We start from the raw sequence: 18,770 nt of genomic DNA on the forward strand, positions 1-18,770 counted from the left end.
GCAGATCAGCGGACCGCACCTCCATGGATGGTCCAAGTCGAGGCTCATAAGTAAAAAATGCCCTCATACGGTAGCGACAGAAGGGACAGCAATTTTTTCTTCGTGTATTTTCGACGTTGAAATGGAGGGCATCTGATAGATGTTCCCTGTTGCAGTACGTTCAAGCTGCTCGTATAATTCGATTTCAGCCTGTCTCGCGATGTTTTCAATTTAATCGAATTGATTTGATTCCTGCCTGTCTATGGCTTGTGCTGCGGCTACATAAACAGGGACATCAAGTATATATACCGTTTAATTACCTACCCTGACCAATGTTTGCCAGACTGTAAAATGTGATCGGTGATCTTGTCTGTCAGCGTCGTTATTAGCGGGCCAGACTGTTGCTATCAAATTGATTTACGACCATTCAAGCTTATTTACACATTCTCGTATAACGAACTCTGCAGCCAACATGACAGGTTGACCGTCCAGGCGAAATCGTGACAAAAAAGTAAATAAGAAAATTCAATGCAGACGTTCTGAATCCTATTTGTATCCAGATAGTCGTTTCATCTGATGATTCTCAGAAGACCGCCATGAATTTTCGTCGTTTAGTCCCATATTGAACTTGTCCACCTAGAACATGACGCACGGTATGTTACCCTGCTTTTTATCTGATCGGCATAGTTTTCTTCATTGCGCATATTACCGCAACTAACTTAAGACTGTAACTATAACGTGGTGTTTTTGAGTGCACGCCACTGACTGATCGGTTGATGTCGTCAACTAGATAGGCGGCTTGGTAATGTTGCGCGTACAAACATCGACAAGAACTTCATAAATGTCTAAAGCCTGCCTAAGGAGTAATATCTGTGTTGTTTAGCATAGTTCGTCTGGTCCTTTCACAGTAAATGGACTTCATGTAATCCGTCTGTTCGTTGATCGAAAGGTTAGGCGTAGGGCATCATGACGGTGCGACGAGCGTGACTTTGTTGCTCTGTCATTTATTTCACATTAATATATTAAGTATCGCATACGAAATTATACCCGCAGTCATGATCTCTCTGATCACTGCCGGTCGCACCTCTTGAACACCGGTTTCGTTTGCTCACTTCCGACCAATTTTCGCACCAAAATAGACTTTCAGTGAAAATTGCTTAAAATTAGCCAACTCCTTACACTGGCAAACATTCGGCCATGGAATAATTTATCTTCGCCGCATTTGCCCTTTTCGGGCAATTGCGAAGGGAGGACAGCTTGGCCTAGGTGGCCAGTCTAGTGGAAGAAGAAACGTAATGCGACGAACATCTTCACCATAAGCATGTTGTCCAATCTAGTCACGTATAGAAGTGATACGTCATCTCGGCGGCGATTCCCCAGTCCGTTATCGTATATGGCTACTGCAGAAGGCTTCTGCGGCGTAATTAATAATAATGCTTTCCCTCGCACACCTGATAGATGTATAATTTTAACAGCTACTGTTACTTGTTTTTAGTCAAGTTGTTACGATCGAAGAGCACTAAAGTTTTGCATTATCATCCGTCCGAGTCAGAAGTGAATAGACCCAGCGTGCCCCGGCGTAAAAGGCGCTAAAAAGGGGCCGATTGATTCTATCAGTTGCTTTTAGCGGATTATGAACTGTTCCAGCAATACGCACAACCATAAAAAAAAAGCCCCTATCCAACGATTTCCCGTTAATAATATATGTACGCTTAATTAGAGGAATGAATATTTGTAGCATCAAGACTGCATGTTGATTCCTTGTCATTGGCTCGCCATGCTTTTTCTACATCCGCCGCCATGTTATTTCTATAGTTAAATGCACGAGTCAATGAAATGTAAGTAACAACAGTCGCTTAATTTAGCGGAGCTAATTAACATAGACCAGCCAGCTAGTTAAGTTGTTTGATCCGACGACGAGGATATCGCCGTACAATAGTTATCACATACATTCAATACGTTCTCATCTAACAACGGATGTTCTTCTGACTATTGTTCGCGCCTTTAGCTTAATTGAAGAGGCAGAGAGGAGGGTTTTTGAGGGAGAGGGGCACGAACGAGAGGAGAAAGCGGGGGAGACGCGTTTGTCGTGGTAGCGCCAGAGGGATGGCACAATCGCAATTTACAGACTGGTCGAAATGGATTGTCAGCCGAGATCTTAGCGCATTTTGTATGTTGCCAGGAGTTCCTCATTCGACGTTAGACGAAACACCAACAGAGCACATATCGACACGGGGATGAATAACAGTACCGCTAGTTACAAATTCGATCCCTGCTGTTGGTGCTGTGATATAAAAGCCGCTTCTAAAGAGGACGAACACTTTCGGCAGTCTTGACATCAGCAAAAAAAGTTGTTGAAACCAAAAATGGACGCCTATTTATAGGGATGAACTTTTCTTATGGACACGACAGCAACACGAAGGCACAGTGGGGTAAAATTTCTTCGATATCCCGGTCAGTTAGAAGCGCCCACGATGCAGAGACTGGTCGAAACGAAGACAACTCTAGCTGAAAGATTCGAGCATTTTTGTACAAGATGTTGAACTGCGGAGGTTGTTAATAGGGCGTTCTTGATAGGTCCGACAATGATAATAATATATCTCCGCGTTTGCACTATAATTTAATCTTGTTATTTATAATGATAGGGACGCTTATATGTTTTTGTTGGCCTTTTCAAGTACGTCTTGCCTTGCGAGAATTTTCTAATTACAGTTTGCATTGACGATGTTTGGCGACAGCCAGCCAGGTGCGCTATGAAACGTACAGACATCAACGATGCCGTAGCAAGCGCCCGTGTGATATGCGTATTCGGTTAGTTCTATCTATTTCCTTCTGTAGCACCTCGATATTCGATCAGCTGATCGAAATTTAAGGTTTACATGATTTTTGCTAAGGCCACAATAACTGATTTCGAAGAATTTATGGGATATTCGATAGATCTTCAACGAAAGACTCCTACCAAAAATCTTGCTGTCATAGACTGCCATATACACGTTACCAGCCGTGTTTTACCGAAACGTTTAGTTCTGGTAGCAAGTGACATCTTTCAGAACACTGATTGTGGGTTCAACCGAACATTTGATTCTTACTTGAACAGCTGAACTTATTATAGAATTTTAAACATTGTTATATTGTTTTATATATAGTTTGTGCCACTATGAAATCTGAAGTCGATTCTTCATACTGCATTCCGACATCCTTCCGTCTTCAGTGTCGACCACCGTTCTTTTTTTTTATCTACATAAATCTGCACAGAAGAAACGCATTTAAAGTAAAAATCTAGTCTAAACCAATTAAACAACTGAACAAGTCAACGGAACGAGCCTTTGTTTATGCAGCAAAGGATAGACTTCTTTTGTTGAATAGGCCCACAGGCCTTACCGCGCGGCCTTTCAGCCATAAAGTGTCAAGCCGTTGGAACAGAAGACGTGAATAATCTCAAGAACTATCGCAAGTTACGCCAAACGTTGGCAATTCGAAATAAATTCAGTACCTCGGAATAGCCGATAACAAATTATATGTGCCGAGAAACTTTTTTTTTTTTTGCTTCAATTTTTTCGCCTTTTTTATGTATATATGTATGGTCGCCGTCTGTCTGCGGCCGGCGCAATAGAAGTGCTGTGATTGACCATTCCCAGCTGCAAAAGTTGCGATGCCCATTGTCAGCCAGCCAGTCTGCTGTGCTATCAATAGTAACGATTACACTTCATTCTTTTCCAGGTTTATGAGCTCCACTCGTGAAAAAATGGTCATATTCTCCTTCGTTTCCTCGTTCCGTTCACTCGTGACGATAAGTCCATCTTGTGAAATGCTGGCGATAGCCATGAGCTGATATTTTGCATCCCTATTGATAATATCATGTAGTGGATGTCCACAAGAAGGAGACATCTCACCCCATTGATAGCACGATTTTCCTGCCAGGAATCGCGCTTTTGTAAATCAAACAGACATAGAGTGACAGCATATCGCGCAAGCGACCGTGTATAAATAATTCTCCCTTATTTGAAAAGTTTTCTAGTAATTATGTGTCATTGCCAACCTGCAGCTGCGGCTCCTAACATTATTTAAGTATGTACACTGGTTGTATTATAAGCAAACTGGCTAAGGATATTTTAATTATTGGTCGCTGACAAATATAGGTAGACATATTTGGAACCAAATAATTATCAATTATTTGTTTATAAACATAAGCATCAAGCTGGTGAATGAACATGGGAACTTAGTGAGTACGTGCCAAACAGTGTTACGTAACGCACTTACATTCAGCGAGGTAACTAGATTTGCAGAACAAAATTTCTGATTAAGCCTTGCCTCCTTTTCCGGCCTATATATATATATATATATATATATATATATATATATATATATGGCAGGTCTTTGAAAAAAATATACATGTGTATTCAATTTCAGTTCTCCTCTCAGTTTATCTTTATTCCTAATTCAAGTACAACCGCAATGAGGCGCCAGTGTTCTGTGGCCTCCAAGTCCTACCCAGGTAGCACCAGGCCACCCTTACATTCAAGTCAGACACTGCTCCTGTCTTTCTTAAGATCGTTCGCGTTGCTTCAGCGGGTGCAGCTGTTGTTCTTAAATACTCCTTCTTCTCTGCTAAGCCAACAACACGCACACACACACACACTGTTAAGCACGAAGCAACAGCACACAATTCTACCGAGTACTCTCGAATTTGGAGAAGATTCAGCGCCGGCTTGGCCAACCGAAGAACACCGACAGGCGACAAGCGTCCGACAAAACCTCACCAAGTCGATCGTGAGAAGCAAGAGAATCATCGCGTCTCAGTCGCTTTTGAGGATTACAGAAACGATGACCTTATCGCGCGCCCGATATCTCAGTAACGTTGTTAATGATGGCGATGGCGGCAGCGGATCCTGCCTACGGATGCTGCTAACGTGGCCAGTATTGATAGCAGTGATACCGATGATTATGGTGGAGAGCAGTGGCAGTAGCGGCAGGAACAAAAGCTTTGCCAACACGATTAGACTGCTTGCTTATTCTCTTAAATACTCTTGTCGTCATCATTGGTAGAAAGAGTGACGAAAGCAGCCGACTGTAAGCGAAAGCACAAAGAGGATAATGGTAGGGGCTCTAGAACGAATCGAGTGACGTGGAGTTCAATGCATGTTTGTTGACCAGATGGAAACAGAAATCGAGCCAGAAGAGAGACGCATAATGAGGAGGTATCGCAACGTAGTCACCATTGTGTCCCTACCGTACGCATAACTATACCAAGTTTATCCTACGACAGGAGGAAGGTTCAACCAGAAAAGTGTCTACCTCTTTTTGGCAGCGGCTTGTTGCTAATCGTTGTTATCCATGTTGTCTACATCGTTCTTACAGGGAACGCCCTGGCTGATCATCATCTAAACCGAGGTGTGAGACGCAGCAAGACCTCATACGTGCTCGTGCATGTGTGCGTACGTGTAACTATGTATGTGCGTACCTGCAAGTCGCTTTCGGAATAATACCTACGATGGTGTATCAGTGTGCCGATACGGACATGTGCGGAAATTCCAAAACAAAACCAATCGATTTGTAATAACACTGGTCTGGTAAGAGAAGAGCAAAAACGTATCGGAACAGGTCGATGATAAACAAAAAAAAAAAAAAAAAAACGAAGAAAAGAGATAAACTGTTGCCCACTTCGATTTTCGATGGGGAATCCGACATGAAAAATGATTCAAAGTGTAAATGACATGATACCTATCTTACATAAAGGTGTGTGATTATTATGGGATCGATAGATGGTAGAAGCAGCGCTATATTATCACAAGGTAATAACGAATTCGAATGCAGCATAACTCTAATGTGTATCCTAATGGAGGTAAGCTACTGATGTCGGGTTTTCTTCACCTTTTTAACGAATGTTTTCCATCTACTTTTTGCCCTAAGCATAGTGTATAGTTCCTTTGCATTCGAAAGATTCCCATGAAATGGGCTATGGTTGTGGAATCAATATTCAATCGAGATCGTATCTATAAAACATAGAGACAGCACAAAGGCATTCACAAATAGGGTGAAAGCAAGATACCCCGTGATTATTCGTATTGAAGTCCTGACCTGCCACGCTATAGCAGAAATGTAGATGAACCTTGAGCTTCAAAGAAAATCACCATATGTTTTTTCTTCAATGTCGACTCGTTCATATTACTTGCTAGGTCTCGTCAGTGTATAGCTCTGTACTTATCGAATCTTCTCGAGTTCTATCAAGCTTTGCAAAGTTATAATTTGTTCGTTAAACGAACTCGAATTTTCACCAAGAATATTAGAAAAAAACCATTATTAAAGTTGACACCGAGAACGATCAAGTTATTTCTGACGTGTCTCCTGCTACGTAATTTCCGCTTGCCAGTACTTTACAATTTTATCACGCGCAGTATAGTCATAAAGGACGGGGGGCGACAAGCAGGAGACAATACAGGACACAAGCAGATGGAGCTGGCGACAACCGCAACAATAACAAGCAGCACATCAACAATTACTACCACACAGTGACGGGGAATTCAGTCGGTTGGATTGAATACTCGACCGATCGAACGAGAGGATCAATGAAATTAGCTTCTATCATTTTTCACGGCGAATATTGAGAGACTCGTAAAATGGGCAAAAAAAAAAAAAAAAATTAGATAAAACTGAAATAGCCGGCATAGTTTACGGCATACGATACATGTGGGATGCACGCAGCGTAAAACGCGGTACTACTGTATCAGATCCATGCCAGAACCAAATCTGTCTTTCCTGATGATGTTACCTTCCGGATAAACACTCTCTTAGCTTGGAAGGTGATAACATCTCACGTCAGCCATGTTTGGGCTCTTCTTTCCAGGCGGAGTAGTCAGTAGTGTCTGAGATAATCGTAATTAGTAAATGATCAGTTTCAACGTAACCTAAACACTGTTCGATGCTACTAAATAAAGCAATCAATCGCATATAATAAGAGTGGCAGGAAAATGTCATCCGTATGATTATTAATAATGGCTGTTTAATAAGATAATGATATTAGATATCTCTCGTGCATTCAGTAACTTTGCCAATCCAAACGGTGAGTATTCTATGAGATCGGACATTGTAACACTACGAACTTAAGCTCTGCGTTTAACTTGTACAATAGCAAATCTCGTTAGAGAGCTGCAGAAACTGAACTCAATGTTTCTTTGAGATACTGAGACTATATTAGTTAGTCCTCTAAACAACTGGCTTAGGCCGACGATTCAGAAAACAGCATTCAAGCTGGTATCGACTGCTACTGTTGGATGACATTACGGTATTTGTTGTAATACTTCGTAAATCTATAATATTTGAAGCAGCGATTGCCTTGAACGGAAGGTATACAATTTTGGCCTGAAGGCCTGTGACCCTTTCAATATGAACTATAAATTAGTTCTTCTTTAGCGACTTCGCAAACGTCCTGTCTCTACTTCGCTAGGCAAGCGCTCATATTGCATTTAGTTAATAGAGCATAGGTCATCAAAAAGAGAAGTTCAGCGGTCCATGTAGCAGTGAGACTGATTTGTACAGCTGACGCAGTTTTAATCGACAGTAGCTATACGATCGCACTCCTAGCCTCGCTATTTCTTCTCGCTGTAGCAAACCTCAGACGCCTTGTAGACATATGTTTAACGTAAGTTGAATGGTAGAACCAGCGTACGTTTCGCTACTCTGTCGCTTTTGGCTTTTTAACGTTTGTTCATCACTTCATTCATCTCATATCCTGCGTCGAAGTGTCGCCGACCTTTTCAGTTGCCGAAGAGGCTTACGAAGGACGCATGTCCTTCGAGTATACGTATCTATATAAATCTATTTCGTCGTCTAACAAAATTGAAAAGTCTGCCCCGCAGCAAACAAAGGCCAGAAGCATTTTTCACGATATCATGACTGGCCATCGCCGAAAGCTGATTACCTATATCTTAGGGGAGGCCGCAGATTCCAGAAACGAGACCAACGCCAATGAGAAGGCATCACAGCGAAAATTCTAACAATAAACGGCACCAGGGATCTGGTCAGCTTAATAAACAATAGAAGATGGCGGTACGACTGCAAAAATATGGCTGTCCCGCGCATGTGCACATAAATGCACACTCGCGGATGCACACACACACACGAACACACGTACATTCGTATACATATATATGTATGAATAGACGGAGCATGCTGAGACAACGTAAAGTATCTTACGCTGGTATAGGTCATGTTATCGGTTAATGTTATCGCAGGAATAAACGAATTATCGATGTACTTGGCTCGATAAATCTTCTGCATTAAACGGTAAGGTCAATAAGATGACAGCCCTAGAAGATCGTACTTCTTTGGTAGGAGTAGCAACAGCATTGTGACTCTTTGGGGCGAGGCTAGAAATCACTGTTACACTACATCAGCTACGTAAAGCCTGCTAACAACTGTACTCAAAAAAAAAAAAAAAAAAAAAAAACAGGCCCGCTAAGATTTGTATTTTGTATCAACGCAGTGTAAGCCAGGATGTCACTACCTTTAATTAAGAGAAGATTCATAGATACAGACGCATCATGTTCTAGTATTTTTAAAAGTGCAACGTCTTCGCTTTTATTTTTCTTCTTCTGATGACCGTATCGAACCATGTACAGCTGTTGGCAACGTTATCGTTTGTAAGATCCATCACCTATTCAAGTCAATGTTCTTCGCCTGCACACGAAATAAGCACGAAGACGTACGAAGGGCAATAGAACTGTCTATCGAGCTTCACTCTAAAATGGTTTACTTTAATTATAAAGACTGAATAATCACATATTAGGCTGTCGGCAATTAGGGTCGTCATGTCGAAGGCAAGAACAACAACGTAAAGGTCAGGCGCTGCCTGAAGCGTTCGTGCGATCGACGTATTGGCAATTAAGATAGAAATTGTCTCTAAGCCTTTTTTTTTTTTTTTATTTTTTTCGTGGATATCTTTAGTAGAAGCGAACTGACCTCAAAGGCATGAACTACTATACTACAGGACTTCTGGAAGCTTCTAAACTTGTACGTGTAGGTAACTTGCGACAAATATGATTATTGGTAAAGCAAATATTTCGAGTGAGACCGAAAGGAAATAGTTACAGTTTGTTACTGTTACTACGATTGTAATAATAACCATTCGGAGACGAAACGTCAAAGCAATCGGAATAGATCTGAGGATCTCAATTCAGATTCCCACAGACAGATGGTAGCGGTCATGTGGTAACACAACTATGGAACGATATCTTCTATACCATTTTCATTTTCGAGTTACCCTCCCTTTGATGGCGCCGATAGACAGCTCATGTTATTGTTGTTGGCGACGGTATCATTCATTATCATCTCGTACTTGCAATTGTCGTCAAATCTTGTTGTTTGTTGGCAGCTGCTGAAGTTACAGGCCGATGAGTTGAAAATAACGACAAAAGTACGATGACGTATTGAGTTCATCTGGTTGGGCTTTCTCGGTTACACGCCAACGGCGACGTGATGACTGAGGTAATTTTCGACTTCGTCCGACTAACGGTACCGGGATGTCGGCGAAGAATGAGATCCTAGCAAAATAGGCTGAACTAAGCTACCATTTGACAAAGCAGAATAGTTTGTACCCTCGCGCACTGTTTCGTTGATTCTCACAGTTGCTTTCTGCTTCACTGATTAACTGGTAAGCGAATAAACAAACCGCGGTTATTGATGTGAAGGCATCGACGATCGTCGGCACCGTGTGAAAGCCATCAGCGTAGTCCATTTGTAACCGAGTGCTAAAACTACCATGAGTACTAGCAGTAGTAGCAGCAGCACCATCGTGGATTATATAGACATATATTTCTATTACTATTTACAGATCGATCAGGTTTTCGTTCAGTCCAGTAGCTAGCATTGGTCCAATGGGAGAAACGAACCGTAGCTCTCAATTGGTATCTACATTTTCAATGTTCACTTCGAAGTTTCTATGTCTACACAAAGGCGTGTGCGATTGAGTCCATTTAGATTAACTTATCCACATGCAAATTAAGTGAGACATTTCAAGTTCAAGTTAAGGCGACACAAGTTAGAGGCACAGTTTTTATTAAGCGAATCTGTTCAGCCCATACCTTTTAGGGATGGCTATGGCGATATGATTACTTGCATACCATTAAGGCCCAATCACTATACTGTCATTGCCACGTCCGCTACCTGCACAGCTTATCGATTTCCCCAGGCCGCTGCCGTCCGTTCTGCCGCTACCCGTCACTTGGCGCTAGACAAACAATTCACTACGACGCTAGCTATTGCAAAACGTTCCGAGTTTTACACGTCTGGTACAGTCGTTAGACAATTTATCAAAACGCTGGCTCCCAAGTCAAGTCTGTGGCCGGATCCGAACCCGGACCACCAATCGGTGTCCCCCAATTTAGCAGACACTCCATTTACCCACTATGCTATTACGTGGACAGCATCTACTACCATTGATATTTGGTACTGATATAACGTTCGGTTGCCATTCAAGCCTGCAATCTTGCAGGCCCGTTTTGCTGGACATCTTTCAGCGTGCAATTATAATATCTGCTGTGGTCGATATGAATTCGAATTCACGCATTGCCGGAAATATACAAGTAGCAATAGTTTGCCGACAAGTTCATACCTTTGCCTAGATTTGTAGTCGTCTGCAAGCCGAAGGACATCATACGGCATGAACGAAGCTTTTTGCCAACACTCAATTCTCATTAATAGATACCTCAACGAACGCGTCGCATATCTATATTTTATCAGTCAATGTAGTGTGGTTTTCTTATCAGAGGATGCGGTCGTGTCTGAAGCCTATTTTCCGATCCTCGGCCCATACCTGTCTCTGCCGCTCCCCCTGAGCCTTTATCGGCTTTTTCTATTCGAGAAACGGCCGGAGACATTGAGATAACATAAACAATAAATAACGTGACTGTGATTTAGGCGTAGAGCAGTTGTATGATGTATCAAGAACAGCGACTTCCTCGTCATTTTCTTTGCTAGTCTAAATAGCGCTATCTTTTTGTTCGCGCTCGTTTTATTAGCGAATAGCCAGTGTTTTTGCAATTGGCGATACGGCCTGTGATGGTTAATAGTTGCTGAAGTAAACGTACAGAAATTCGATGATGTTTTGCTGGAGCTGATACCTACGTCACGCGATACTGGCCTGCAGTCGCAAAAGTCGACTGCTGTGGGTGTTGTCCATTGCGAACATTTGTGCAGCTAGCGGACAATCTGTACTGGTACGTTGTCCGTGACTTCAGTAGAGGCTGAATAAACAGTACGATACAGGATAGCACTATGGTAATAAATAAAGGTGGACATAGAAGCCAGTCTCTTAAATTAGTTGCTTTCGTATGGCCACATTCCACTTAATTTCCGTTCTATAAATGCTGGCCCAAAGTCAGTAGGTTAGTTTCAAACCCAGTAAATATCGATATAACGCTTTCCTATCGCGCAGAGCTTTAGCTATGCCCATACCTTTTGATGGTATGCCTCAAAGTAGAGGATAACGGAAGTAAAGCTTTCCGAACATCGGCACCAGCGATCGGTGCCGGTCAGGCGACTTCCAAGAGGCAAAGTCAGGTAAAACCTTCGTCATTCATACAAGTGGGTGACCTAAAGCGGTCTGTTATGCTTGTGGTTAAATCCTGTGGAATTCGGTGTTATTGGCACCGGTTTAGGTATGTTCCATATTCGAAAATAATGATCTTCTATCTTCGTAACGCGCCAAGACTAGCTTCTTCTTTCTAATACACACAACGCGGGATAGTGGGCAGACGCTAAATCGATCTTCCTTTGCGGTCTCCTTTTACCGGGTATGTATATATTCATCCTTTTCATAATTTGATTTAATCATCTACTTCCTTGAGGTGGAACGACCAACGGGATCTGTTCATTAGAGTTGCATAACAGACGTTTGCCAAGACGGTACACTTATTTATGTTGAAAAGCATTTATACGCGTACGTGCGTTTGCAACCGATGGTCGGACCCCTATGTGAAACAAATAATTTCCTTATAATTAGCGTTGTCGCTAGCCAGGTGACTGTCAGTTTCCTATATAGTTCAAGTTCGGTGTTAGCCTCTAATGTCCGAATGCCTAGAACTAAGAGAACTCCATGACTGTCAGCTAGGTTTCGAACTATCCGTTTATCTGTATTAGTCATCAGATGTATATGAACCTATAGAAAACTAGCTTCAGAACAACAGCGGAAAATGTAAAATGACTCTATTTCAAAATAGCTGAAAGCCGTCAGTAACGATTGTATTTTAGCTTTGTGCAGGCCTGTGCTTTGTGCCGACGAACGGCACAGCATCTAGTCATATGGTCCCGCAACGGTCACAGTTCGCGAATAACATTAACGCAGTCTCAACGACAATTGTGCCTTAGGGCCTATTCGTCGGTCGATGTGACAGTGGAGCAGGATCCAAAGCTACGCTAAACTGTGACACTCGTTTTGTTTTTCTTTCTACTGTCACTCCTATTTAGAAGTTCAGAATATGGGTGAACTTTTGTCGGCAGAGACTTGCATTTCCAACGTTGTCACAGAGGCATAGTTCACTATGTATGCCACGGTAAAAGGGGATGCCTTGACAGAGTGGAGGCGCTTGACTCGTTGTACGTATCCATCTTCTTTCTACCGCTCCCCTTGGTGTCTTTTCTCTATGATACATCTCTACATATAATGATAGAATACAGTAACAATGGCAAGTCGCTATATTCTGAATGCACGATATGCTCCTTGATTTCCAATTGCGACGATGATACGAATGGTCGCGGCGTACCATTTATCGCACAGACAGGACCTGCTAATGAGCTCTACTCCATTTCCAATGACATACTCTATACGCAAGGCGGAATTAGATAAAAGAGAATAGTTTAATTAAAGAAGTTTAAAAAAGCCATACGACACGTTCTTGAGCGACATGCCCCCCAACAATGACATTTAATAATTCTTGATAAACTTCGCAAGGCGTTCGTAAAGCAGCTACGAGAAAAAGCTTAATAATCAAATCATTTATTTTAACTCTTATGTAGCTAAGGCATGGATAAAAATGGACAAGTAGATATTTTTCGCTGGAAATGTCTCCAGGGTACGAGTCCATGTTACTGGTCGTAAAGCTTTTTTGTCACAGAACGTCGCACAGCCGGTCACCGTCTCTAAAATTCCCAGAAATAAGGACTGTGACTCAGCTTCAATTTGGACTCGCTTCCCCGGTACCTCGGCCATGACACCTGAAGCGTGGGACATAGTCTCTGTGAAGCTGACAAAAGTTCGATAAGCAGAGACAAATAAAGTCAATCTTGACGTTGTGCGCTCACTTCCCAACACAGCAGTATAACGTTACCAAAATTATAAAAAAAAATATATTCGATTTCTTACTACCTAACCAGTTCTCAAACCGAAATGACTAGTCAACCCTCAGCATAGGGGCAGGGAGGAAATTTCTAAAAATCGTTGTCATCTTCGGCTGAACATCTTCTCGGAACGACATCCGACGCAACAAGCTCCTGTGTGTGAGCTTCCCTAATGAAGCGCAACAGATTTTGCCAAGTGAAGTCAGCTATAAGCAAGCACGATTGTGGCCGCAAATTATATGAAGAAAAAAAGTCCAGGAAAGTCTTCTCGTGTGATTGACTTGTCACTTCATCAGCAAACATAGACGTCCGAAGCACAGCAAGTCATATCGCGATATGAATGAGCTTTTAATGATGAGGGCTTTCACGGTAGCTCACAAAAGATGCCATGTTATAATCCGAAGCGAGCAACAAGTAACGAACGTCAGGCTCGGAACATTTATTTAGGTTCCATGTTCAAGCCAAGCCACGTGGCCAACAAAAAGTAAGACGCAAAAACTCCCCCCGGTCCAACCGATTTCGTTTACTTCACAACGTAATATCCTAGAAATAATGAGCGACCGTCATGCTGTTAATGGCATAATTATCATCAAAAAATTGACGTACTGAGGTATAGCGGTACCCCACAATGATCACTCAAGTATCCACCTTTACGATTGACATTATATATTGTTAGTATCATTACTATGCATTAAATCCTGTTTGAATCTGTGCGATTTCTTCGCCTGTCATAAACACATACGGTATTTAATTGTTGACGAACATTTTACGTACGAAATAACGATGTGTGAAGAACAGCGCCCAAATCAATAATCGATATTCTTTCTTTGATAAACCTTATTCCAAACGTATGCAGAACAGGTTATTACTAACACCGTTCGTCTCTGTGATCGAACCCGTTGACTCTGCCGTGTTTCCGCTGTTGTCCTGTGCCTGTAGCCCAGTAATTACCCAAAGAACTAATCCACTCAGTCAGATCCTGCGACTGCAATCGTGGTCAGCTTCGTTTTGACGTTTTCGTAATTTGCCATGGTCGATTGATAGATTAGCAATCGTCAACAATCGGCATAGTAAAACTTATTCTTGCATTCATGGCGCGATAGACGGAGATCGATGACGATTTGTGTAGGATTTTGTTACCGTAATTTTGCAACGATCTCGGGTACGACGAACTCGCAAAGCTAGACTGACGGCAGAGTTTTCATCAGCCCAGAACAGGGGAGGCAAGAGATATGAAGTACGGGCTTCTCGCTCTTTGATCGTAAGTAATTCGAAAACCACTGCGGGTTGTGGTCAACTCGCTTTGGTCGTAGTTGGTATCATTACCTCAGCGTTAAGTACGCGCAGTGTATTTAGCAGTCCTGGATGAGCGACCTGTACGCAGCAGCCATACCAAACGGCGGGCGAGTGTAGAAGGCCAGGGCTTCCATAGCTGTACAGGCCCATCGGTAACTAAAGATTAGTGTCCGAACCTGAATTTCTAACGATCTAAATATATATATATATATATATATGTTCTTACACAAAGGGCTGTTACTACGACTTTGTCGAATAAGCGCATCAAGAAACGAGGCTAAAGTCAACGGTAGCAGCCATAACACATACAACAATAGTGTAACGCTATAGATCCGGAAAAGATCGCTCTTGCCAACACGCGCGGAGGTCAAAATATTGAAAGCGCTCACTGATTGACCGCATGATCGGACCTTTGCCGACCGATTGTCGGTATAATTTACATGGAAGATTCATTAGTCGCTACTATCGTGCCGGCAGTCAGTGCGTAAATTTAGAATTGTTGCAGACAGCGTCACAAACAGCCTGAACTTCGGCACTGAAGCTATGCTCACGCAGAGACTAAAATCTCCTTAGAAACTAAATGAAGACAACCAGGCAAAGGAAGTTCATTTACAAACCGTACTTTGAGACTTATCGAAGCATATTTGACTCTGCTAAGTGATGTTAGGTAACCATGATATGTTTATTGTTATTGACGAAAACCTACAGGTCTGTAACGTCTGCAAACAAAGGAAATGGTTTCGCACGATCGATCGTTTCGTGAAGTCCATGCTTCCCTGTAAACGTATCATCTGATAACAGATTTATAATCTATAATAATATTCCCTCGAATGAATACATTCATCTCAGCGCCATCTATAGCGACACAACAAAATACGCTATCGGTTATACATTATTTATGGGTTTCACACCACAGAATATTACTGTGTTCGCCCGTTCCCTCTTTGCTTCTCTGTAGAAGACGAAATGCCTTTGACCACCTTTAAATAGGATCGAGTCACGATGATTTATGCCGCCGAACCCTCTTCATGAGGACCGCCGTTCGCACGCGATGGTTCATATATAGTAGTGTTAGTTTATGATAGTCAATGAGAAATAATTATACTAAATAAAGCCTGTCCGATGGACCAGTTGGTTTGGTGAATTGATAAAATGATCAATCTATTCGTTTAATAAGCAATAACAATACAACGCCTTGCGAAGACCTGCGATTTATTCTACCGCATTCAGATTGCAAGAGTTTAAATCTCTGTCGGTTTCGAAAGCTCGTGATACGTTCTCTCCAATATAGTCAACTATATTTAATAAAAAACTATAACTCCTCTGTAGCGTATATATTACTACGTAAGGAGTGTTCGATTTGTATTTCGCGCCACGTCATATTTTGCCAAGACGCAAGCGTAGACACAACGCCACATGCGATCGTGCGAGACTCGATTTCAAGGTGACAAATGCACCATTGTACTGCTAATTTCTAACGTACATTGTCGTTATAGGCGAACCGCGTAATAAAACGGTCACGACACTTCAGATGCGAGTGCTCTTCTGTCAGCCTGGTTTCTTTATTTCAATCATACTATATAGACGAAGTCTCAAGTATTTCAAGATCTCAGGCTAAAAAACAACGTGATAGGGCTTTCTGCTTAATATACGTAAAGGGTAAAATCATGATAAATTGGCTAACGACACCTAATACAAGCAGAGCCCGTAGATCGGTGTGCTATATATCCTTGATGTAATACGTTATAAATTACACGTCATAAAAGCAGATCTCGCGATAGTTCACGTCTATAGCCATTTGCCCTTGTATATTGCAGCATTCCCCTGAGCAAATGCGTATGGCATTATATCAGTGTGACTCGGTGCCGGTGACGCGACAGCAGTAAGCCCTTTAACTAATCATTAGGAAATTTGTTTTTATTTTTTGATGAAGAAGAAGACCTGCGCACCTACAGTAACGGCGCAGCTCCTGAGACAACAGACGCCGTTCAAGGTCATTCCCTGTAAAAATTTTTTTTGTCTACACATATAGATCAACTGCACATAGTACAGAGATAAATCACGATTTCTTTGGTTGTTCCTAAACAGTATCGTAGTTAAAAGGGAATACGATCGTGAATACTGCCACCGCTGTTGTTCTTCCTGACTTGACACAACGCATGCGCGATGTTGTGATTCTATCGTTGGTTACGAAGGTCGGCGAGCGTCACGGAATTGCCTGGCTCTGAAAGGTCCCCACCCAACGCTGTCCATTGCGAAATGGGCGGTTGTGATGATAATGACAATAATTCACAGTATCTTCTATCTTTACACATATCTCTATAGACATATTGAAAAGGACACGCTCAAGGAGGTGACTATCAATTGACGGGGTGCATTTGTCGAGGTTGGGTCTGGTAAATGGAGCTTTACATGTTTATATACGCTATAGGGCGGGGTTGGCAGCAGCAGCAGCATCTTCTTCATTTCTATTATTCTATTTCATGACAGCATCTATTTAACAATCATTTCGCGCAAAGATTGTGCTCTTATCGTTATAGTAGTTACAATCACGGTCGATTATTAATGATTAATACTAGCCTACGTATGTTACAATACTACCACTACCCGGGCTGAGCTTAATTTCTAAAAAGGCAGTCATTTCAAAACCAATTGCGGGTTATGATGATTTTTGTCAATACGAGCGCGAATGGGTCGTCAAATGGTGCCCGGTTATTTATGCTGTTCAACGAAGGTTATGCCAAGCCCAGCTGCAGAAAGCACTTGCTTTCTGCTTATTAGTATTATCTACTTAGATAAAAACTACGTAAAGTGGTCGCCGTTCCTGTCGACTTCTTGTATCTGATATAGGTACACCTCACGTGTATTCGTTTTCGTACAGCCAAGTTTCCATTGAATAGTCTTGGCTATTTTCCTTTTCAATAGTAACCTCACCGTGAGGTACCTACATTCTATCCCTGTTTCTGCTAAGAAACGGGTTGCATTCCCTCATTACTTTAGCAAATTGGGTTCGAAACCATGTGCTGCCAATATCGAAACTGTCTTGGTCACACGTAGGTAATTGCATTTCACAGATACCGTGCAGTGATGATAGCTTTTCCCACGAAACTCCGCAACGTGTGGGGGCCCAAATTCGAAGCGGGTAGAAACGCTGGGAGTCGTCTAAAGAGATGAAATTCGAAATATGTAATTACCTGTTCGAAACATACGTTCAAAATGAGCTCAGCAGATGCCCAGAACGGCTTCTTCGGATAGACTAAACCTGACGCACTGGAAGAATTGTCAAGTCACATTGTGTCTTATTAAGTAGTTGTCATCACGTTTTAGTTGGATAGTAATTTTGTTATTAATACATGACAATTGAACATTGTAACTGAGAAAGGGGCTCTTGATTATCACCCGTCGATCAGCGTTTGACCGTTGTTAATGTTTCTTATTATCATTTACAATACAAGATGGTCGCATACGTGCCATAAATAGCATGATTATTACTGTTACTCATCATCGTCATATAATTGTGATCACGGCTCCCCCGCTTTTCTCCGCATGTCGTCGTAGCTTGGCTGTAGTGGACCACCGAGTTCTGAACGTGCGGCCGCTCGTTTACCTTTCGCCTGATTCCCAATTCAGCCGCTGCGTCAGCAGAAAGTCGGCAGCACAACGGCGTAGACGGAAAAAGTAAAACGTTTCAGACGTCGACGAAAAACGTTGGCGTTTGGTTCCTATGAATGGTACTTTGCTTTAACTACTCGCTTCCTTTCGTGTCCCCTCTCAGCCGCTCACCTATTACTGAAACACTCGAGTATCGAAATGTCTACTACTACTACTACTGCTGATGCTGTTGTCGGTGAGGTACTCGCTGACGATATTGATATATGTTCATGTTATTCGTTGGCTTCCTTGAAGTAGTTATTATTATAGCCACTTATTGGATTCGATTGTTCCATCTTACTTTAAAATCTGCTTTACCAGTTATGTATTCGGTCCGCAAGAGGGTCGCCTTTTTATGTGCGAAGATTGCCACGGTATGAGCATAACGGTGATTTCCGTAATCTGCGGCAGCAATTTAGAACTTTACGTGTAGCAGCGAATGTCGGCAGCCGTGGCAGAGACCGGTGGCAGAAGGGATCAGAATCGTCCGCAGCATCAACGGTTTGAATTAG

The 18,770-nt window shown here is 42.2% G+C and overlaps 1 long non-coding RNA gene across 11 annotated transcripts in view; it reads left to right on the forward strand.

Annotated features, from left to right (window-relative positions):
- Positions 1-4,384: 4,384 nt before the first annotated feature.
- The window catches only part of LOC111264711 (uncharacterized), a 127,305-nt gene continuing 112,919 nt past the window's right edge, over positions 4,385-18,770 (forward strand). For 10 of the 11 annotated variants that reach the window (XR_015312823.1, XR_015312813.1, XR_015312797.1 and 7 more), the window contains exons 1-2: positions 4,385-5,177; positions 5,338-5,821. This is a non-coding gene — a long non-coding RNA (uncharacterized LOC111264711). Of the gene's footprint in view, positions 5,178-5,337; positions 6,949-18,770 lie in introns of those variants that run through there. The other variant, XR_002683036.2, reaches the window with a different exon arrangement.

Source organism: Varroa jacobsoni, unplaced genomic scaffold (genome assembly GCF_002532875.2).
Source record: "Varroa jacobsoni isolate VJ856 unplaced genomic scaffold, vjacob_1.0 scaffold_9, whole genome shotgun sequence".
Taxonomy (NCBI): domain Eukaryota; kingdom Metazoa; phylum Arthropoda; class Arachnida; order Mesostigmata; family Varroidae; genus Varroa; species Varroa jacobsoni.